Source organism: Triticum aestivum, chromosome 6A (assembly GCF_018294505.1).
Source record: "Triticum aestivum cultivar Chinese Spring chromosome 6A, IWGSC CS RefSeq v2.1, whole genome shotgun sequence".
Taxonomy (NCBI): domain Eukaryota; kingdom Viridiplantae; phylum Streptophyta; class Magnoliopsida; order Poales; family Poaceae; genus Triticum; species Triticum aestivum.
The window spans coordinates 71693425-71716811 of record NC_057809.1 but is presented as its reverse complement, the minus strand read 5'-3'; positions in this window follow the sequence as shown (position 1 = coordinate 71716811).

Here is a 23387-nt window from a genome sequence, read left to right as displayed (position 1 = left end):
GGCGGGAACAGTGTGGACGCAGGAACATAACCAGATTCGTCTCTCCTGCTCCTAGCTACAGCCGGAGCGTTGGGTGTGTCTGTTGATTTCTTGCGGGGGCTACGACGCCTAGGTGGAAGACCAGCACGCGGAACGGTCGCCTTAGCAGTATCTCTACCGACAGGAGCTGGAGCTGTTGTGCCAGGATTCTCATCTGCAGATGGCATATCCTTGTGAAGTGCCGCCTCAGCCGCTTCTGTCATGGACACAGGTGAGACACCAGGCACGCGCTTGGAATCAGTGTCAGATGAGCGGGAATCTTCCTTGCCTAGGTTGGTCTGGGGAGCATCCACTTCGACGCTTGCTGATGGGGTGGCATGGCTCACAGCAGCATCCTTCATTGCCAGAAGAGTTGGCAATATTTCAGCTGTCCTGGCGGATACCGACTTGTCACTCCCCGATGTACGGATGCCTGTTGTTCTAGCCTGCACATCTGCAGCCGGCGGAGATGGTCGGCCACTTGCATCAGAGTTAGTGGGAGCAGTTGATGGTGCAGCAGCAGTATTGTCGCCTGGCGCCTCATGTACATCTGAGTTGCCACCTGTTGACAACTTTGAATGCAGGCGTTCGAGTGGGTTCTACTGATATGCTTGGCCCCGCGCGTAGTAGTCTTCTTCACCCTGCAAAGGAAAAAAAACACGTGAAAAATGGTATGAAAAAAATGGACAAAAAAATATGTTTGCAATGATAGAAGCATTAAAAAACTAAAAACAAGTGGAAAAAGCTGGTAGTTGCCATGTAAGGGGGTCATGAGTTGCCATGTGCCATAGTTAGCAGTTGCCATACAGCAGCAGTTATCAAAGTTAGGCAAATTGAAAGGAATGATAGAAAATGTCTGATCTGTGAGCAATGCAATTTCAAAATTAGGTGGGGGATGAACTCTCAGAAGAAAATGGTAAAAAAAAGATGACAGTTGCCATTAGGTACAGAAATAGTTGCCATTTGGCCTAGATGCCAGTTGCCATGTAAAGATAATAGGAGTTGCCATACATTTAAAAAATGAAGGAAGAAATCATTTGGAAAAACAACAGTTGCCTCGTGGGGGATGATAACAGAAGAACATGTGACAAAGCAGACCAGTTGCATTGAAAAATCAAGAAAAAAACCGCTATCTCAAATGAAAAGCACATGGAGAAACCTACTTCTTGACTGCCTTCCTCAGGTCAGGCAACACGACAGGATCCCCGGTGTTGGTGGTCGTCGTACGAGCAGAAGACCTGGTGGAAGGGATGTCACCGGCAATGGGGGCACCTTTGTTCAAGCGAGCAAAAACACGGGTTGGCGTTGGCGCCTGTTTCTTCATAGCTGCTCGTCCACCAGCGGTCGGCTCACTGCACGCAACAGATGGAAGGAAAAAATAAGGTGGCAATTGTCAGACAACAAACTAATTGCCGCGCTTGACAAAAAACAAGTGCAAAAGAAATGGATGAGATTGTTCTAAAGAAAAGATACACAACAAAAAACTAAAATTGAGGGTCGAACCTCTTCCTGGCAGCTACGGGGTCGATCCTAGACCTCTTGCCAGCAGAACCCTGCCCAACATCCTCTGGAGCCCTCCCCCTCCTTGATGGCAAAACCCCCTCGCCTCTCGCAGCCGTATGTTCTTTCACTTTCTCCGGTGGGTGGGAACCTGTTGCATCCTTGCCCTTGTTGCCGCATGTGTGAACTTCAGCGTGTTCATCGTCATCGGTGTCATCGTCGTCGTCCTTGCTGAGGCCAGCGTCTCCATCCACATCATCCTGTGTGTCACCGGGCTCTTGGGAGCTGTTGTAGTCATTCCGGCCACGGCAACCGGTTGGCCGATGTGTACGTTCTGGGACAAATGAAGTGAACTGCCTCGTAACCGCGTCGCTGTCAGAGGCACTGAGGGACGTCCACCCCTCAACCAACTTCTCGAGCAGGCCGGTCATTCCGGATGCAAACTGCCCAATTAGATGCTCCACTGGTGCCCTCGCCTGTGCACGAAAACAAGAAGCATCAACAAAACAACACCCGTACTGCATTCGCTTCCGCGACATCAACATGTAATCCACGGCAAACCGTAGATGTGGACATTTTGATTACCTCAGAAGGGCAAGACGGAGCTGAGTGCACGTCCATCCACTTTTCAAATTTTTGAGGCCCCCCAAACACGCTGTAGTCTATAGCATGCCTTATAAACCACAGACGGTTGCGTCATGTCAAATTTGTAAGCATGCCGTGTGAAAAAGACATAAACAAAAACTAACCTGTAGTTTTCCATATGTGCCATCAGTTGCCCTGTCTGCGGCAAGCACAGCCTTGATAGCGCTGATGGTCCACGGAGAAACAGCAAACTTGTGAGTAGGCGGCGGGCCTCCTATCCCGGTGAAATCCATGGTGGACAGATCAAGAGAGTCGACATACATGAGCTGATTTAAAACAATTTTGCAGAGAAAAGAAAATATCAGTTGCCATCGTGGTTAATTTGTAGTTTAGAAAAAAAAAGAGCAGGATAATGTATGATCCAACGATAATATGTATGTGTTAGTTGCCATCAAAGTGTGATGGCAGTTGTCATCCTACTGTGATAGCAGTTGCCATGCTAATATGAAGGTAGTTGCCACATTGTCAGTATGACAGTTGCCACGTTGTCATTATGGCAGTTGCCACATTGTCACTATGGCAGTTGCCATCTTGTTATGACCAGATTGTCATGCATGAAATAAAAGTACGTTATAAACAAAGAGTTCACACAGAGATCTGGTGAAAATAAATACCATTAAGTGCAGACGACAACCCTTCTGGTACATCTTGTTTTTGAAAGCATCATAGAGAAAGTCGACAATAAACTTACACCAGTTCATACTCTTCACGTTTTTCAGATTCTCCTGCACCACACAAAATTTCAGGGCAAAAACGTTTGCCGCGTCAGAAATCAAAACGGAAGAAACGCAACGAAAACACTGGCAGTAGCAAGCATGGATCATTCACCAGGATGGGGAAACATTTGTTGCTTGGGCGAAGAGAAGTGGTCGGCGCGAAAACAGCTGAGATGAGGTACATGAGTAGCTTCATCTTGAAAACTTCTCCGTGCACCGTCATGTCCTGCAGAGAATCTGCCAGTACAGACGTGTTTGGCATTGCCTCCAACCCAGGAAACAAACGGGCGAACAGCTCTTCCTCAATCTCATTTTAACCTCGTACGGGACTTTGATATGTCCCCGAGGCACACCCAAAGTGCAGAACACGGATTCCTCATTCAATGGAAGTCTTCCCCGTCCTGGGATCACGAATTCCCTGGAGGCGGGATCGTATATCTCACCAAGCCAGTCGCATACCGGGTTGACAAGGTTCGTACACCGGACATCCATCAGAACCTGCATACCCATCTCAGCAGCAGCTCCCTTTTGATCGTCAGTGAATTTGTCAATCAACACGGTCAAACGTTCCTGGGAGGCTCTGTTGCGAATACGTTTCTTCTTCTGCAAAAAAAAACCAAAAGTGTTGAGCTGTTGCCATGTTTTTGCAATGTTATGAAAATTTAGTTCATGATGGACGACTATAAAAAAGATCTAGCTGCCAACAAATAACATAAATCAGGAGGAGGGGGGCGGGTGTGCGGACAGTTACCTCATCGCCCTCTTTTCTCCGTCCAGTTGCCTGGTTACGTTGAGGTGGATCCATGAAATCGTCATCATCACTTTGATGATCGCCACAAGCCATTCTGCTGATGTAGGAACAGACCAAATTATTAATGGCGAAAATGTAAAATGCAATGGGTAAGCAGTTGCCACCTAACAGAAAAATATTAACTATTTGAATGCAAATGTGGTTGCCATACTATGTAGCCAGTTTGCCACACTGTCATATCTGTATTGTGGCAACAGACATTGTGTTCACATACTGTATTGCAACATGATTATACAAAATCCAAAGTGGCAAACACGCCAACTCGATGTGCACATTAGTTCCGTCCAGTGCTACCGATTGTGGCAACTATCAAAGTTTGGAAACTGTCGCAAATAATTCAGAAAAAAAAACAAGTCTCACAAATGAAAAAGAATGTTTGAGGTTACTATTATGTAAATTCAGTAAAAAATCAGTTTGCCTCGTTCAAGAGCGTGTATGTGGCAACTATCTCATTCATTCAGTAAAATTTAGTTGCCCCCCTTGTGTGTGAGCTTGAACACATTTGTGGCAACTATGACAGTCAGTTTCAGAAAATATGTTGCCGCAGAAGAGAACACATTTGTGGCAACTGCCACATTTGTTCATGTAGTCTAGTTGCCACACACCTGTTCACGTTCGGTCATACTGCCATAGTTGCCACATTCAGAAAGCATATTTTTTCTGGTTACTTATCGTACAAGTTCAGCAGAATTAAAATTTGCCACATGGGAAGAGCATGCGTGTGGCAACTGCCACATGAGTTCAAATGAAATTAGTTGCCACCTCGTTTTGGGGTGGCAACTATGACAGTCATTTTCGGAAATCTGTTGCCACATGGGAGAACACGTTTGTGGCAACTACCACGTTTCTTTAGGTAGTTTAGTTGCCGCACATTTGTTCACGTTCAATCATACTGCCAATTTCGCCACAGTCTGCAGTTTCAACCCCAAAACTAGACTAGGTCTAGGTTTCAATGGCAACTGCTTCAACCTCAAAATCACCCTTACAATTCTCGCGCGAAATGGCTGCAACCCCAAATTTCGAACCAATCCGCACCAAAACAACCCGGCGGACAACTCTCAAAATCCAAATGCAAGACTAATGCGTTGCCTACGAGCAGGCATAGCCTCACCGACGATGCCGCCGCAGCGGCGGCGACGAAACTGCTCACTCCCACGAAGCAACGGCAGGCACACAACTATGGCGCACCGCCGCAGCGGCGGGAACGCCGGCGCACCGCCGAATCGCCGGAATTTCTAGGAATGGATCTAGAAATCGATCAGGGAGGAAAGAGGGGAACAAAATCAGGGAGGGTATGCGATAGATGAAGCGAGCATTACCTTCGACCCGCACGCGTTCCGGCGACGCCGCTCCGCTCCGACTAGCACCACCAACGCCCGCGAACACCGTCGACTGTCCCGCCTCCGCCGTCGCCTTCTCCCCTCGCCTTCTCCTCCAGTGGACTGTAATGCGAGTGGGTTGTGCCAGTAAATGCGACGCGGGGGAGAGTGAATGGAACCGTGAGGGAGAGGGTGGAGGGGTGTGCGACGTGTTTGACGTCAACTGTGGTCGGACCGTGGCGTGCGGGCGCATGGCAGTTCCACCACACGCCTCTCAGTGGCAACCGCTGACCGCGGGATGGCAACTACCGTGCGGGCGAACCCACTCGCACACCGCACACTAGAATCGTCCAACGTGGCGCCGAAAACCAGCCCTTTTGCTCCAAGATTCGTGCAAAACGAAACCAACGGCGATGCTTGCGTGTGGACGGAGTGGTGAACGCCCACACGTGTGGGCGTTAACATTTCCGTTTATTAGCGACTAACGAGAGAACCCGATAATCATGCGCCCATCCCATGCTTTCGCTTCCTTTTATCAAGTCGAATAGAAAACCAAAGGAAAATCCTATTCCTATGTGACAGGCTTACCAAATCTATACATGCTATCTATGTTTGGATTGTAATAACTGCCCCACGATTTTAGGTAACAGTAGCAATCCAACTTATGTTTACGTAAAAAACATTCTTAGAAATACATCACTGCTAAAAAGAAAAGGAAGGAGAGAAACAGGCTCGATCCTATAATCATGGCGCCATCCCACGACTAACTTCACGTCAGATTTGATCCGTTAATCACGGCAAGGCCCGCACACAAAAAATCATGGGCTCATGCACGCCCTACCATACTTGCATGCGACAGAAAAACTGCCAAGAAGCAAAAAGGCGAAGGTTCATGGCTAACAATGGCACCCCGGCCGGCGCCGCCGTGTCCTGTCGCTTCCATGTGTGCGCCATCGTCGATCTAGACCATAGAGCGCCCTACACCTCTTCCTACGCCCTCTGGCAACCCCTCGTGCGCATTGTGCCCTCATCTACGTTGACCACGGCCGGTCCTCTCGGTCCAGGCCAGGCTGGAGGGCGGTCGGTCCGAGCCCTGAAATCAGGACCGCCCAGCTGATCGGTCCGGTCCGCCAGCGGCCGGTCAAAATGGCGGCTCGGTCAAGGACCGGACCGGCCCGGACCGTGTCCACCCTGATCAGTATGGTGAAAAAATGGAGGACAGACCATTAAAAAAAGGGAAAATTGAGAACAGGTAGAAAGTCCGTCTTCTGCCATCAACTCTCATATCAATAAGGGATCCTTCTGTAGCGTACCCATGAAGCATAACAGAGTACGTCAAAACAGTAGGTTTATAGCACTTCTCAGTCGTGGAGTAAAAATAATCTATAGCTTCTTTTGATTCTTGCATTCTTGCAAAGGTAGTCCACGACAGAGTTGCAAGTAGAAATATTTGGTATGAGACCTTGACTTGTCATTTCTTTAACAACATATAACAACCTCTGCCAACTGACCCAAATGGGAATATCCATGAATCAGGCTAGTATAGGTCGTAGTATTCAGTCAAATACCAATATGAACCATTTGCCAAAGGACGACTTCTACTTTGTCCATTGCTCTTGTTTTGCATAGCTCATCAATACTGGAGCTATACAGCACTACACCAGGCACAATTCTGCGAATCTGCATCATACCAGCTGCAACTCTGCATCAAACTGTTCACAACTCATGTAAATTGCTAAGTAACCAAACCTCGTAGGTCAACCAGAGTACGGTCCGCACCAGAGTGGTACGGTAATCCTGTTCTAGAAGTCATGTTACTAGACCATGACGAACCTAGCTACGAACTATGAGGAAGCGATGATGAGCCCAGATTCCGCAAAATGGCTTGAGGCCATGAAATCTGAGATGGGATCCATGTATGAGAACAAATTATGGACTTTGATTGACTTGCCCGATGATCGGTGAGTCATTGAGAATAAATGGATCTTCAAGAGGAAGACGGACGATGATAGTAGTGTTACTATCTACAAAGCTAAAATTGTCGCAAAACATTTTCGACAAGATCAAGGTGCTGACTATGATGAGATTTTCTCACTCGTATCGATGCTTAAAAGTCTGTCCGAATCATGTTAGCAGTTGGCACATTTTATGAAATCTGGCAAATGGATATCCAAACTGCATTCCTTAATGGATTTCTTAAAGAAGAGTTGTATATGATGCAACCAGAAGGTTTTGTCAATCCTAAAGGTGCTAACAAAGTGAGCAAGCTCCAGTGATCAATCTATGGACTGGTGCAAGCATCTCGCAGTTGGAATATATGCTTTGATAAAGTGATCAAATCATATGGTTTTATACAGACTTGCGGTGAAGCCTGTATTTACAAGGAAGTGAGTGAGAGCACTACAACATTTCTGATAAGTATATGCGAATGACATATTGTTGATCGGAAATAATGTAGAATTTTTTGGAAAGCCTAAGGGAGTGTTTGAAAGGAGTTTTTCAAAGAAAGACCTCGGTGAAGCTACTTATATATTGAGCATCAAGATCTATAGAGATAGATCAAGACGCTTGATATATTTTCAATGAGTACATACCTTGACAAGATTTTGAAGTAGTTCAAAAATAGAACAGTTAAAGAAGGAGTTCTTGCCTGTGTTGCAAGGTGTGAAGTTGGGTAAGACTCAAAACCCGACCACGACAGAAAATAGAAAGAGAATGAAAAGTCATTCCCTATGCCTCAGTCATAGGTTCTATAAAATATTCTATGCTATGTACCAGACCTATTGTGTACCTCACTATAAGATTGGCAAGAGGGGACAATAGTGATCTAGGAGTGGATCACTAGACAGCGGTCAAAAATATCGTTAGTGGAATAAGGAAATGTTTCTCGGTTATGGAGGTGACAAAGAGTTCGTCGTAAAGAGTTACGCCGATGCAAGCTTTAACACCGACTTGGATGACTCTAAGTCTCGATCTAGATACATATTAAAAGTGGGAGCAATTAGCTAGAGTAGCTCCGTGCAAAGCATTGTAGACATAGAAAATTTGCAAAATACATACGACTCTGAATGTGGCAGACCCGTTGACTAAATTTCTCTCACAAACAAAACATGATCACTCTTTGGGTGATAATCACATAGCGATGTGAACTAGATTATCGACTCTAGTAAACCCTTTGGGTGTTAGTCACATGGAGATGTGAACTAATCACATAAAGATGTGAACTATTCGTGTTAAATCACATGATGATGTGAACTAGATTATTGACTCTAGTGCAAGTGGGAGACTGAAGGAAATATGCCCTAAAGGCAATAATAAAGTTGTTATTTATATTTCCTTACATCATGATAAGTGTTTATTATTCATGCTAGAATTGTATTAACCGGAAACTTAGTACATGTGTGAATACATAAATAAACAGTGTGTCACTAGTATGCCTCTACTTGACTAGCTCATTAATCAAAGATGGTTAAGTTTCCTAGCCATGGACAAAGAGTTGTCATTTGATAAGCGAGATCAAATTATTACAGAATGATGTGATTGACTTGACCCATCCGTTAGCTTAGCATGATGATCATTACAGTTTCATTGCAATTGCTTTCTTCATGACTTATACATGTTCCTCAGACTATGAGATTATGCAACTCCCGAATACCGGACGAACACCTTGTGTCCTATCAAACGTCACAACGTAAGTGGATGATTATAAAGATGCTCTACAGGTGTCTCCGATGGTGTTTGTTGAGTTGGCATAGATCAAGATTATGATTTGTCACTCCGAGTATCGGAGAGGTATCTCAAGGCCCACTCGGTAATGCACATCACTATAAGCCTTGCAAGCAATGTGACTAATGAGTTAGTTACAGGATGATGCATTACGGAATGAGTAAAGAGACTTGCTGGTAACGAGATTGACCTAGGTATTGAGATACCGACGATCGAATCTCGGGCAAGTAACATACCGATGACAAAGGGAACAACGTATATCGTTATGCGGTTTGACCCATAAAGATCTTCATACAATATGTAGGAACCAATATGAGCATCCAGGTTCCGCTATTGGTTATTGACTGGAGATGAGTCTCGGTCATCTCTACATAGTTCTCGAACCCGTAGGGTCCGCACGCTTAACATTCTGTGATGATTTGTATTATGAGTTATGTGATTTGATGACCGAAGTTTGTTCGGAGTCCCGGATGAGATCGGGGACATGACGAGGAGTCTCAAAATGGTCGAGACATAAAGATCGATATATTGGAAGGCTATATTCGAACACTGGAAAGGGTCCGAGTGATTCAGATATTTTTCGGAGTACCGGAAAGTTACGAGAATTTGTATTGGGCCTTAATGGGCCGTACGGGAAAGGAGAGAAAGGCCTCAAGGGTGGCCGCACCCCTTCCCCATGAACTGGTCCAAATTGGACTAGGGAAAGGGGGCGCCCCTTCCTTCCTTCTCCTTCTTCCTTCCCTTTTTCCTATTCCATGTGGGAGGTGGAATCCTATGTTGGCGAACGTAGTAATTTCAGAAATTTTCCTACGCACACTCAGGATCATTGTGATGCATAGCAACAAGAGGGGAGAGTGTGTCCACGTACCCTCGTAGACCGAAAGCGGAAGCATTAGCACAACGCGGTTGATGTAGTCGTACGTCTTCACGATCCGACCGATCCAAGTACCGAACGTACGGCACCTCCGAGTTCAGCACACGTTCAGCTCGATGACGTCCCGCGAACTCTGATCCAGTAGAGCTTTACGGGAGAGTTCCGTCAACACGACGGTGTGATGACGGTGATGATGTTGGTACCGATGCAGGGCTTTGCCTAAGCACCGCTGCGATATAACCGAGGTGGTATATGGTGGAGGGGGGCACCGCACACGGCTGGAATAGATCAACAGATCAACTTCGGTGTCTAGAGGTGCCCCCCTGTCCCCGTATATAAAGGAGCAAGGGGGGAGGCCGACCGGCCCCTGTAGGACACGCCAGAACGTGGAGTCCTCCTCCTAGTAGGAGTAGGACTCCCCTTTCCTACACCTACTAGGAGGAGGAAAGGAAGGAGCAGAGGGAGAAGGAAGGAGAGGGAGGAAAAGGAGGAAAGGGGGACTGACTCCCTAGTCCAATTCGGTTTGGGCTAGGGGGGCCGCGCGCCCTGCCTCCTCTCTTCCACCACTTGGCCCGTGAGGCCCATTACTTCTTCCTCGTATTCCCGTAACTCCCCGGTACCCCGAAAAATACCCGAATCACTCGGAACCTTTCTGATGTTCAAATATAGTCGTCCAATATATCGATCTTTATGTCTCGACCATTTCGAGACTCCTCGTCATGTCCCCGATCTCATCCGAGACTCCGAACTACCTTCGGTACATGAAATCACATAACTCATAATACCGATCGTCACAGAACTTTAAGCGTGCAGACCCTACGGCTTCGAAAACTATGTAGACATGACCGAGACACATCACCGGTCAATAACCAATAGCGGAACCTGGATGCTCATATTGGCTCCTACATATTCTACGAAGATCTTTATCGATCAAAAAGCATAACAACATATGTTGTTCCCTTTGTCATCGGTATGTTACTTGGCCGAGATTCGATCGTGTATCTTAATACCTAGTTCAATCTCGTTACCGGCAAGTCTCTTTACTCGTTCCGTAATAAATCATCCCGCAACTAACTCATCAGTTACAATGCTTGCAAGGCTTATAGTGATGTGCAATAGTGGGCCCAAAGATACCTCTCTGACAATCGGAGTGACAAATCCTAATCTCGAAATACGCCAACTCAAAAAGTACCTTCGGAGACACCTGTAGAGCACCTTTATAATCACCTAGTTAGGTTGTGACGTTTGGTAGCACACAAAATGTTCCTCCGGTAAACGGGGGTTGCATAATCTCATAGTCATAGGAACATGTATAAGTCATGAAGAAAGCAATAGCAACATACTAAACGATCAAGTGATAAGATAACGGAATGGGTCAAGTCAATCACATCATTCCCCTAATGATGTGATCCCGTTAATCAAATGACAACTCATGTCTATGGTTAGGAACTTAACCATCTTTGATTAACGAGCTAGTCAAGTAGAGGCATACTAGTGACACTACGTTTGTCTATGTATTCACACATGTATTATGTTTCTGGTTAATACAATTCTAGCATGAATAATAAACATTTATCATGAAATAAGGAAATAAATAATAACTTTATTATTGCCTCTAGGGCATATTTCCTTCAGTCTCCCACTTGAACTAGAGTCAATAATCTAGTTCACATCGCCATGTGATTTAACACCAATAGTTCACATCACCATGTGATTAACACCCATAGTTCACATCGTCATGTGACCAACACCCAAAGGGTTTACTAGAGTTAATAATCTAGTTCACATCTCTATGTTATTAACACCCAAAGAGTACTAAGGTGTGATCATGTTTTGCTTGTGAGAGAAGTTTAGTCTATGGCTCTGCCACATTCACATCCGTATGTAATTTTCCAATTTCTATGTCAACAATGCTCTGCACGGAGCTACTCTAGCTAATTGCTCTCACCTTCAAAATGTATCCAGATTGAGACTTAGAGTCATCTGGATCAGTGTCAAAATTTGCATTGACGTAACCCTTTACGATGAACCTTTTGTCACCTCCATAATCGAGAAACATATCCTTATTCCACTAAGGATAATTTTGACCGTTGTCCAGTGATATACTCCTAGATCACTATTGTACTCCCTTTCTAAACTCAGTGTAGGGTATACAATAGATTTGCTACAACATGGCATACTTTATAGAAACTATGGCTGTCGGTGTCAAAACTGGCGGATCTCGGGTAGGGGGTCCCGAACTGTGCGTCTAGGTCGGATGGTAACAGGAGGCAGGGGACATGATGTTTTACCCAGGTTCGGGCCCTCTTGATGGAGGTAAAACCCTATGTCCTGCTTGATTAATATTGATGATATGGGTAGTACAAGAGTAGATCTACCACGAGATCAGAGAGGCTAAACCCTAAAAGCTAGCCTATGTATGATTGTTGTTCGTCCTACGGACTAAAACTCTTCGGTTTATATAGACATCGGAGAGGGCTAGGGTTACACAGAGTCGGTTACAATGGTAGGAGATCTACATATCCGTATCGCCAAGCTTGCCTTCCACGCCAAGGAAAGTCCCTTCCGGACACGGGACGAAGTCTTCAATCTTGTATCTTCATAGTCCAGGAGTCCGGCCGAAGGTATAGTCCGGCCATCCGGACACCCCCTAATCCAGGACTCCCTCAGTAGCCCCTGAACCAGGCTTCAATGACGACGAGTCCGGCGCGCAGATTGTCTTCGGCATTGCAAGGCGGGTTCCTCCTCCAAGTACTTCATAGAAGATTTTGAACACAAAGGTAGTGTCCGGCTCTGCAAAATAAGTTTCCACATATTGCCATAGAGAGAATAATATTTACACAAATCTAATCTGCTGACGTATTCCGTAGCGTGACATCACACCACGGCCAAGTCTTTATTCGAATCGTTTTACTGTCCCACCTCAGCGCGTTTAGCGAGGCGGTTTCCTTGGCACGTCTTGTTAAAGCAGAGATCGTGTCCCCTTATTCCGGGATTCTCATCAATACGGGTGTGGGTAACCCAACCGCGCCATTGACTACGGCGCTTGGGAGATAAGCGAGTTTTACCAGGCTGGTGGGGGCGCATAGTCGCGTCCGCCCATATAAGGGGATAAGGATCCACCTTTTCATCCACGCCTTCTTCCTCCTTTGCCTATCCATTTCCGCGCACTCGAGCTCCAGCGCCCAAGTCCGCACACCCCACCTCAACCTTCTCCAGCCATGTCCGGAGCGGGAGGCAAGTGGATGGTCTCCTCCGTCACGGAGGGACACATCAAAAGACTGAGGAAGGCCGGATACTTGTCTAACGACATTGCGCACCGGCTTCCCGAAGAGGGGCAGCTCATCCCCACCCCTAGGCCCCATGAGAGGGTGGTGTTCCTCCCCCATTTCCTCCGCGGACTGGGCTTCCCTCTCCACCCATTTGTCCGGGGGCTCATGTTCTACTATGGCCTGGATTTCCACGATCTGGCCCCGAACTTTGTCCTCAACATCTCGGCGTTTATCGTCGTGTGCGAGGCTTTCTTCCGCATCCGCCCCCATTTCGGCCTATGGCTCAAGACTTTCAATGTCAAGCCGAAGGTGGTGCGCGGCACCCAAGCGGAGTGCGGAGGCGCCATGGTGGGCAAGATGCCCAACGTCCTATGGTTCGAGGGCTCCTTCGTGGAGTCCCTAAAGGGGTGGCAGTCGGGGTGGTTTTACATCACCGAGCCGCGCGACCCTGAATGGGTCGCAGCCCCCGAGTTCCGATCCGGACCCCCTACGCGGCTCGCCTCCTGGAAAGAGACGGGCCTGTCGTGGGGTAAAAAAGGAGAGCTGACCGGACTCCAAACATGCGTCCAAACCCTGGTGGACAGGAAGCTCAAACTTGTCAACGTAGTCCAGGTTATGCTCATCCGCCGGATCCTCCCGTGTCAACAACGGGCTTTCAACCTGTGGGAATTCGACCCGGCGCGGCACCGAACTCTGAGCAGGCTCTTCGACACGACGTACGAAGATGCCTGGAAGGTGCTTTTCAAGGGCGCCGAGGCCCCCGCATCCGCTACCGAGGATCGCGGATTCAGCACGCAGCGTCACGCTCGTGCGGTAAGCTGTTTTTACCTTTTACAGGGTATTAGTTTTTCATAGTTTGACTCCATGCGGGATCTAAGCTCCCTTACCTTTGACAGGATTGGCAGGAGACGTCCGGACAGATCAACTGTCCGGCTCCTTTGCCCGAAGGCCCAGCGGACGCTCGCTTGGCGAAGCTGCTGGTTCCGGCACCCTACGTGGTGCCGGAGAAGAAGGCCAAGAAGAAGGCCACGGGGACTCGAAAGAGTGCCCGGCGCCAGGAGGTGTCGGATTCATCATCCGACGACTCCAAGGCGCACTCCTCCCATGAAGACGAGGAGGAGGAAGAAGAGACCTCTCCCCCTCCAGCGGGGGGAGGGAAGAAAAGGAAGGCCGCCCCAACCGGGGAGGCCGAAGGGTCCAAGAGGGGGAAGACCCCTCCTCCGGACTACTCCACCAACGCCGACGACGGCGAAGAGGAGTGGCCGCACAGGGCCAAGCCCCTGGCGAGATCGTAAGTATCCGGATACCAGAGTGATTCATAGTATTCCCCCATTGCACAGCTTTTCCTTACGTCGAACATGATTGTGCAGTCCGCCCAAGGCCGGGCTCGACGAGTCGTCGAGCGGCTCCCTGGATTCGTCGGATGTGAATTCGCTTCCGACGGCTTCCTCCCCCCACCCTACGGACGGCGCCGAGGTGGCGTCCCAACAGGTTCCAAGCCAGGAGGAGGTGGTCCTGGAGGCGCCGCAAGGCAACCTCCCGGACTCCAGGCGTAAAGGGGATAGAACCCCCAAGGGCTCCAAGTCCGGCCTTGAGCCGGACACCGCGCCGGAACCTTCAACGGTTCCGGACTCCGGTAGGCAGCCTCCTTCCAAGAGGAGCAAGCCTACCGAGCCGGTGACCTCCGTCCAACCGGAGGCACCGGACAATTTGCTGGAGACGCTTAACGGCGCCTCCATCGACGAGGAGCACCGCACTATTATGAGTGCGGTGATCCAGAAGGTTCAGTCCGCCAAGAGCGGACTGACTGAAGCCTGTGCCAGCCTTCTAACAGGCTTTGAGGTAAGTAAAGAATATGTAAAAATATTACCGCATAGACAGTAGCCCCTGATGCTCTGTTCGGCGTTCGGAAAGAAAAGCCGAATAGAGGATCTAATAACATTCGCAGGAGTCTAACATAATCAAGTCAATATGCGTATGCAGGCTTCGCTGCTGGCCTCCGCCGCACTGACTGCGGAGGTGGATACGCTGAAGCAGAACCTCGAGCGGTCCGAGCAAGAGCTCGGCCTAGCCAAGCAGCAGCTCGAGGAGAAGGAAGGTAAGAAATACCTTATTGAAATATGTGAAAGGTGCAATTGCAAAAAGTGACAGGATTAACGCGGCTATTGTAGGGGCCACAACTGAGGTGGCGACCCTTAAGCAAGCGCTGTCCGAGGCCGAAAAGAGGGCGGCCACGGAGCGCACCGAGCGGGAGAAGCATGAGACGCAGGTTGGCGAGGTGCGGCAAGAGCTCCAGGCTCTCATGAAAAAACATGAGAGTTTGGAGCTTGACTCGAAGACGCGAGAGTCTGAGCTCGCGGCGGCCATTGAAGATGCCAAGTCTGCCAAGGCCGAAGCCCAGAAGGCCCTCCAGGAGGTTGAGGCAATAAAAAAGATAGCGGCGGGTAAGGCATTCTTTATGCAAAGCAAGCACGTAAAAGTGAATTACTTGTCACTTACCCGAATCCGGAGCTCTCCAGGAGCATTCGCAGACTTGCCCCGTAGCGTGTCGGATGCCGCCGCCTTCTACCGAGCCGAGGAGGGAAGCTCGACGGAGAAGGTGTTCTGGTCTCAGTATGCTGAGGCCGAACACCCGGTGCCCTTAAGCGACCAGCTGAAACAGCTGGTCGAGCTCCATAAGGTGGCCGAACAGGCCATGAAGGGCCTCATAGTCCGGCTGTGGCCTGGAGAGGCCATGCCTGGGAGCTACTTCGGGCTGGTGAGGCGGCTGGTGGAGGCCTGTCCAAGGCTCGAAGTCATCAAGCGCTCCGTATGCATCGAGGGTGCCCGTAGGGCGCTTGCCCGTGCGAAGGTGCACTGGGGCAAGCTGGATGCTGAGAAGCTTGTGAAGGACGGGCCACCGCCGGGCAAGGAGCATCGCAAGCCCGAGATGTATTATGAGGGCGTTCTGAAGGGTGCCCGCCTTGTGGCGGATGAATGTTCCATGAATGTAATTTTTCAGTGAAACTCGCTCGTTTTGTCCTGTGCGCTGAAAACTTGTTCATGTGCGCTAAGCAATGCTTTTTGAATTTAAAATATTACCTTCTGTGCGGCCGTTTATCAAATTTGAGAGATGGCGAGTCGTCGGCTTCTGCCCCCATGGCACGAGTGCTGGGGTGTTCGGGATAAACATGAGCGCTCTTTTTCCCATTCTTGGGTCCTTCGAGGGAGGCGCTCAACACAACGAACAAGGCAATCGGACTATAATGCTTGAACACTCTCACTTAGCCATAGAATTCTATAATTTTAAATTTCGGCGAAGCCCCTAGTGTTCGGAAGACCGAGTTCGGGGCGCTATCCACGCCTAGGCCGGACAAAGCCGACTCCTCGCTCTAAGCGGCATAAGTCTTTAGGGACTCGAAAACCTCTCGAACAGCGACCAGCTCTCGCCTCATCATGACGGTCAGTTTTAGCTTTCTCTACTGAGGTGCTTAGCCCAGCTCAACTGGGGCACAATCGCAGTAGTTCTCCTAGTGCTACCTTAGCCGATATAACGGAACGTAAGGTACCAAAACATAGGAGCCGGGCAAACCCAACTATTGACCCAAGACATGATTCGGAGCCGATGCATATAATGCTATAAGTTCGGGGTGCCGCACTTGTGAAAGTGTTCGGACTTCTCACACCATGTTGTGGGGTACTTAAGCCCCTGGCGTATTGGCCGTACCAAAGTGTACGGGTGCAACATGTCATTAATGAACATATATTCGTAAAAAAGAGGTAATGCAATAATAGACGGAAGCTATGCATTGTTTATTTAAAAAAGCTGCGATCAAAGCAGAACGATACAAATAGTGCGATAAGCAAAAGATGGGACTATCAAATATGTCCTTTCCAGGGGCGAGCTGCGGAATGTTATGCGAAACAGGTATACTGCTCGTTATAGAGACCACCTTAGAGTTCCGTAGTGCGGCGTAGCTTTCTGCTTCCCTGGTTGTATCGTTTGTGCGGCAATTGTACTGCCGGACAAGCCTTCCGAAGAATGGAGTCCTGAAAATAAGAGAAAATTAAGAAATCGGCAGCCCCTAGTGCGGTTTAAGCCGCGTTTCGGGCGTGCCGTGATGGTGCCCCTCCCCCTGTGCCCATGGTATTTCTAGAGCGTAGTTATGTACGCGCAACACTGGTTTCGCAAGTTCGCGAGGGCTGGGGTTGGGGCCGCATTGCTACGCTTGCTCGGAACGTGCCAGGCGGTCTTGTTGTAGGTTACTCCGGGCGCGCTTGACGGTGTCCAGACGTTTAATGGCCGGACTGGAGAATTGCCTTGAGAGGCTGCTTTGTACTTCCGCTGCGATAGCCGCCGTATGCTCCTCCGTTCGGAGAGAGCGTTCGGTGTTTCCATTGACCGTGATGATGCCTCGAGGGCCTGGCATCTTGAGCTTGAGGTATGCGTAGTGCGGCACCGCATTGAACTTGGCAAATGCGGTTCGCCCGAGCAGTGCGTGATAGCCACTGCGGAACGGGACTATGTCGAAGATTAACTCCTCGCTTCGGAAATTATCCGGAGATCCGAAGACCACTTCAAGTGTAACTGAGCCTGTACAGTTGGCTTCTACACCTGGTATGACGCCTTTAAAGGTCGTTCTGGTGGGTTTAATCCTCGAGGGATCGATGCCCATTTTCCGCACTGTATCCTGATAAAGCAGGTTCAGGCTGCTGCCGCCGTCCATAAGGACTCTAGTGAGGTGAAATCCGTCAATAATTGGGTCTAGAACCAATGCGGCGAATCCGCCATGACGGATGCTAGTGGGGTGGTCCCTTCGATCAAAAGTGATCGGGCAGGAAGACCATGGGTTGAACTTTGGGGCGACTGGCTCCATCGCGTATACGTCCCTTAGCACACGCTTCCGCTCCCTCTTGGGGACGTGGGTTGCGTATATCATGTTCACCGTCCGCACTTGTGGGGGAAAACCTTTCTGTCCACTGTTGTTCGGCGGCCGGGGCTCCTCCTCGTCATCGCTATGCAGCCCCTTGTCTCTGCTTTCGGCATTTAACTTGCCTGCCTGCTTGAACACCCAACAATCCCTGTTGGTGTGATTGGCTGGTTTTTCGGGGGTGCCATGTATCTGGCATGAGCGGTCGAGTATTCGGTCCAAACTGGACGGGCCCGGAGTATTTCTTTTGAATGGCTTTTTCCGCTGACCGGGTTTAGAGCCTCTGAATCCGGCATTAACTGCCGTATCCTCAGCATTGTCGCCGTTAATGCGGCGCTTTTGCTTGTTGCGACGCGACCTGCCACTGCTGTCCTTGGTATCCGAATTACCAGGGCTCTTGGTCATGTTATTGCTGCGAGCTAGCCAGCTGTCTTCTCCCGCGCAAAAGCGGGTCATAAGTGTCGTGAGGGCTGCCATAGATTTCGGCTTTTCCTGTCCTAGGTGCCGTGCAAGCCACTCGTCGCGGATGTTATGCTTGAAGGCTGCTAGGGCCTCTGCGTCCGGACAGTCGACGATTTGATTTTTCTTGGTTAGGAACCGTGTCCAGAATTGTCTGGCCGATTCCTCTGGCTGCTGAATTATGTGGCTTAGGTCATCGGCGTCTGGTGGTCGCACATAAGTGCCCTGGAAATTGTCGAGGAATGCGGCTTCCAGGTCCTCCCAACAACCAATTGATTCTGCTGGCAAGCTGTTAAGCCAATGCCGAGCTGGTCCTTTAAGCTTGAGTGGGAGGTATTTGATGGCGTGTAGGTCATCACCGCGGGCCATGTGGATATGAAGGAGATAGTCCTCGATCCATACCGCAGGATCTGTTGTGCCATCGTATGATTCGATGTTCACGGGTTTGAAACCCTCGGGGATTTGATGATCCATTACTTCATCTATGAAGCATAGTGGGTGTGCGGCGCCTCTGTATTGGTCTACATCACGACGCAGCTCAAACGTGATTTGTCTATTGTGTTCGGCCCGGCTGGATTTACTGTATCCGGCGTGACGAGTACAGTCTTGTGCCGTGGGGCGCCCACGTGATCCATAGATCGATCTTGTTTGCCTTGCCTTATCCTCCAATATATCTTGCAGGTCTAGCGCATTTTCCCATGCCTTGGTAGTTTTTGAGCGGCGCCGGGGTGCGGCTTGAGTGGAGGGCCAAGAGGCCTCCCTGTCGCCGGGGTGGCCGGTCAGCCGCATCATGCGCTGGTGATGTAGGTTTAGGTGCTTCCTCCTCTAATTGGGGTAGCAACCTGCGCTTTGGGTAGCTCTTGGAGGGGCGTTCGAGTTCATACTCTTCGGCTGCAAAGACTTCAGTCCATCTGTCGGCTAGCAAATCTTGATCAGCTCTAAGTTGTTGCTGTTTTTTCTTGAGGCTGCTCGCCATGGCCATAAGCCTGCATTTGAAACGCTCTTGTTCGACGGGATCCTCCGGCATGACAAATTCGTCGTCGTCGAGGCTTGCCTCGTCTTCGGAGGGAGGCATATAATTATCGTCCTCGACCTCTCTGTCTGCCGCTCCCTCATCGGGGCTGGCTTATCTATCCTCCTGTGCTGAATCTTTCTAGAGATGGTTGTCTTCGGCACTGTCTGGGGTGTTATTATCCCCCGTGCCAGAATCACCGTTTTTGTTTTGGTGGGATTTAGAGCGGCGCCGCTGACGCCGGCGCTTAGGCTGCTTCGTGGAGGGGTCATCCTCCGCTGTTCCATCGCCATTGCCTTCTTTTGGGGTGTCCACCATGTATATATCATACGACGAGGTGGCTTTGCAGTGCCCTATAGGCGCTGGTTCTTGATCGTCTCCTGCATTAGCGTCCATACCGTCGATGTCTTCAGAGTCGAAATCGAGCATGTCGGTTAAATCATCGACAGTGGCTACGAAGTGGGTGGTGGGTGGGCTTTGAATTTCTTCATCATCCGCATCCCAACCTTGCCGACCATAGTCCGGCCAGGGCTCTCCTGACAAAGAGAGAGACTTTAGTGAATTCAGAATATCACCGAAGGGCGAGTGCTGAAAGATGTACACGGCGGTGAAGTCCATGATCGGCGCCCAATCAGGTTCGATCGGTCGGGGCATGGAGGGATCGGAGTCTGGAGAGGAGTCCGGCTCCTTGGAGTCACGGGCTTCGCTGAGAATAGGGCTGGTGTTCGGCTCGATCTCCGTAGAAATTGCAGCCCACGAGGCGGTGTCTAACCACCCATCCTCGGTTGGTGTGATCGGCTCCGAGCTAGGGGTCGGAGCAGACACAGGTGCGGCCTCTAGGGCACTGTTCGGCGGCAGAGCTAAATCATGCCCATCGTGACAGTGCGGCGCGCTCGGCTGTGGCTCGAATCCGTCGAAGATCAAGTCTCTGCGGATGTCGACCGTGTAGTTCAAACTTCCAAATCTGACCTGATGGCCAGGGGTGTAGCTTTCGATCTGCTCCAGATGACCAAGCGAATTGGCCCGCAGTGCAAAGCCGCTGAATACGAAGATCAGTCCGGGGAGAAAAGTCTCACCCTGGATCGCATTGCTGTTGATGATTGGAGAAGCCATCGGGCCTAAAAGTGACGACATAGAGGAACTCTCAATGAAAGCACCAATGTCGGTGTCAAAACCGGCGGATCTCGGGTAGGGGGTCCTGAACTGTGCGTCTAGGTCAGATGGTAACAGGAGGCAGGGGACACAATGTTTTACCCAGGTTCGGGCCCTCTCGATGGAGGTAAAACCCTACGTCCTGCTTGATTAATATTGATGATATGGGTAGTACAAGAGTAGATCTACCACGAGATCATAGAGGCTAAACCCTAAAAGCTAACCTATGGTATGATTGTTGTTCGTCCTACGGACTAAAACTCTCCGGTTTATATAGACTCCGGAGAGGGCCAGGGTTACATAGAGTCGGTTACAATGGTAGGAAATCTACATATCCGTATCGCCAAGCTTGCCTTCCCTGCCAAGGAAAGTCCCTTCCGGACACCGGACGAAGTCTTCAATCTTGTATCTTCATAGTCCAGGAGTCCGGTCGAAGGTATAGTCCGGCCATCTGTACACCCCCTAATCCAGGACTCCCTCAATGGCTGAGGCATAGGGAATGACTTTCATTCTGTTTCTATCTTCTGCCGTGGTCGGGCTTTGAGTCTTACTCAATTTCACACCCTGAAACACATGTAAGAACTCTTTCTTTGACTGTTCCATTTTGAACTACTACAAAATCTTGTCAAGGTATGTATTCATTGAAAAAACTTATCAAGCGTCTTGATCTATCTCTATAGATCTTGATCTCAATGTGTAAGCAGCTTCATCAAGGTCTTTCTTTGAAAAACTCTTTTCAAACACTCCTTTATGCTTTCCAGAAAATTCTACATTATTTTTGATCAACAATATGCCATTCACATACACTTATCAGAAATGTTGTAGTGCTCCCACTCACTTTCTTGTAAATACAGACTTCACCACAAGTCTGTATAAACCCATATGCTTTGATCACTTTATCAAAGCACATATTCCAACTCCGAGATGCTTGCACCAGTCCATAGATGGATCACTGGAGCTTGCTCACTTTGTTAGCACCTTTAGGATCGACAAAACCTTCTGGTTGCATCATATATAACTCTTCTTTAAGAAATCCACTAAGGAATACAGTTTTGACATCCATTTGCCATATTTCATAAAATGCGGCAACTGCTAACATGATTCGGACAGACTTTTAAGCATCGATACGAGTGAGAAACTCTCATCGTAGTCAACACCTTGAATTTGTCAAAAATATTTTGCGTCAATTCGAGCTTTGTAGATAGTAACACTACTATCGGCGCCAGTCTTACTCTTGAAGATCCATTTATTCTTAATGACTCACCGATCATCGGACAAGTCAATCAAAGTCCATACTTTGGTCTCATGCATGGATCCCATCTCAGATTTCATGGCCTCAAGCCATTTCTCGGAATCTGGGCTCATTATCGCTTCCTCATAGTTCATAGGTTCGTCATGGTCTAGTAACATTACTTCCAGAAAGGATTACCGTACCGCTCTGGTGCGGACCATACTCTGGTTCTCCTACGAGGTTCGGTAGTACTTGATCTGAAGTTTCATGATCATCATCATTTGCTTCCTCACTAATTGGTGTAGAGATCACTAGAACTGATTTCTGTGATGAACTACTTTCCAATTCGGGAGCAGGTATAGTTACCTCATCAAGTTCTACTTTCCTCCCACTCATTTCTTTCGAGAGAAACTCCTTCTCTAGAAAGGATCCATTCTTAGCAACAAATATATTGCCTTTTGGATCTATGATAGAAGGTGTACCCAATAGTTTCTTTTGGGTATCCTATGAAGATGCACTTTTCCGATTTAGGTTTGTGCTTATCAGGCTGAAACTTTTTCACATAAGCATCACAACCCCAAACTTTAAGAAATGATAGCTTAAGTTTCTTGCTAAACTACATTTCATATGGTGTCGTCTCAATGGATTTAGATGGTGCCCTTTTTAACGTGAATGTAGCTGTCCCTAATGCATAACCCCAAAAACGATAGTGGTAAATCGGTAAGAGACATCATGGATTGCACTATATCCAATAAAGTACGATTATGATCTTCGGACACACCATTATGCTGTGGTGTTCCAGGTGGCGTGAGTTGCCAAACTATTCCGCATTGTTTCAAATGAAGACAAAACTCGTAACTCAAATATTCTCCTCCACGATCAGATCGTAGAAACTTTATTTTCTTGTTACGATGATTTTCCACTTCACTCTAAAATTCTTTGAACTTTTCAAATGTTTCAGACTTATGTTTCATCAAGTAGATATACCCATATCTTTCTCAAATCATCTGTGAAGGTCAGAAAATAACGATACCCGCCAGGAGTCTCAACACTCATCAGACCGCATACATCAGTATGTATTATTTCCAATAAGTCAGTTTCTCACTCCATTGTTCCGAAGAACGGAGTCTTAGTCATCTTGCCTATGAGGCATGGTTCGCAAGCATCAACTGATTCATAATCAAGTGATTCCAAAAGCCCATCAGCATGGATTTTCTTCATGCGCTTTACACCAACATGACCTAAACGGCAGTGCACAAATAAGTTGCACTATCATTATTAACTTTGCATCTTTTGGTTTCAATATTATGAATATGTGTATCACTAAGATCGAGATTCAATAAACCATTCACCTTGGGTGTATGACCATTGAAGGTTTTATTCATGCAAACAGAACAACAATTATTCTCTGACTTTAAATGAAAAACCATATTGCAATAAACATGATCAAATCATATTCATGCTTAACACAAACACCAAATAACATTTATTTAGGTTCAACACTAATCCCAAAAGTATAGGGAGTGTGCGATGATGATCATATCAATTTTGGAACCACTTCCAACACACATCGTCACTTCACCCTTAACTATTCTCTGTTCATTCTGCAACTCCCGTTTTGAGTTACTAATCTTAGCAACTGGACTAGTATCAAATACTGAGGGGTTGCTATAAACACTAGTAAAGTACACATCAATAACATGTATATCAGATATACCTTTGTTCACTTTGCCATCCTTCTT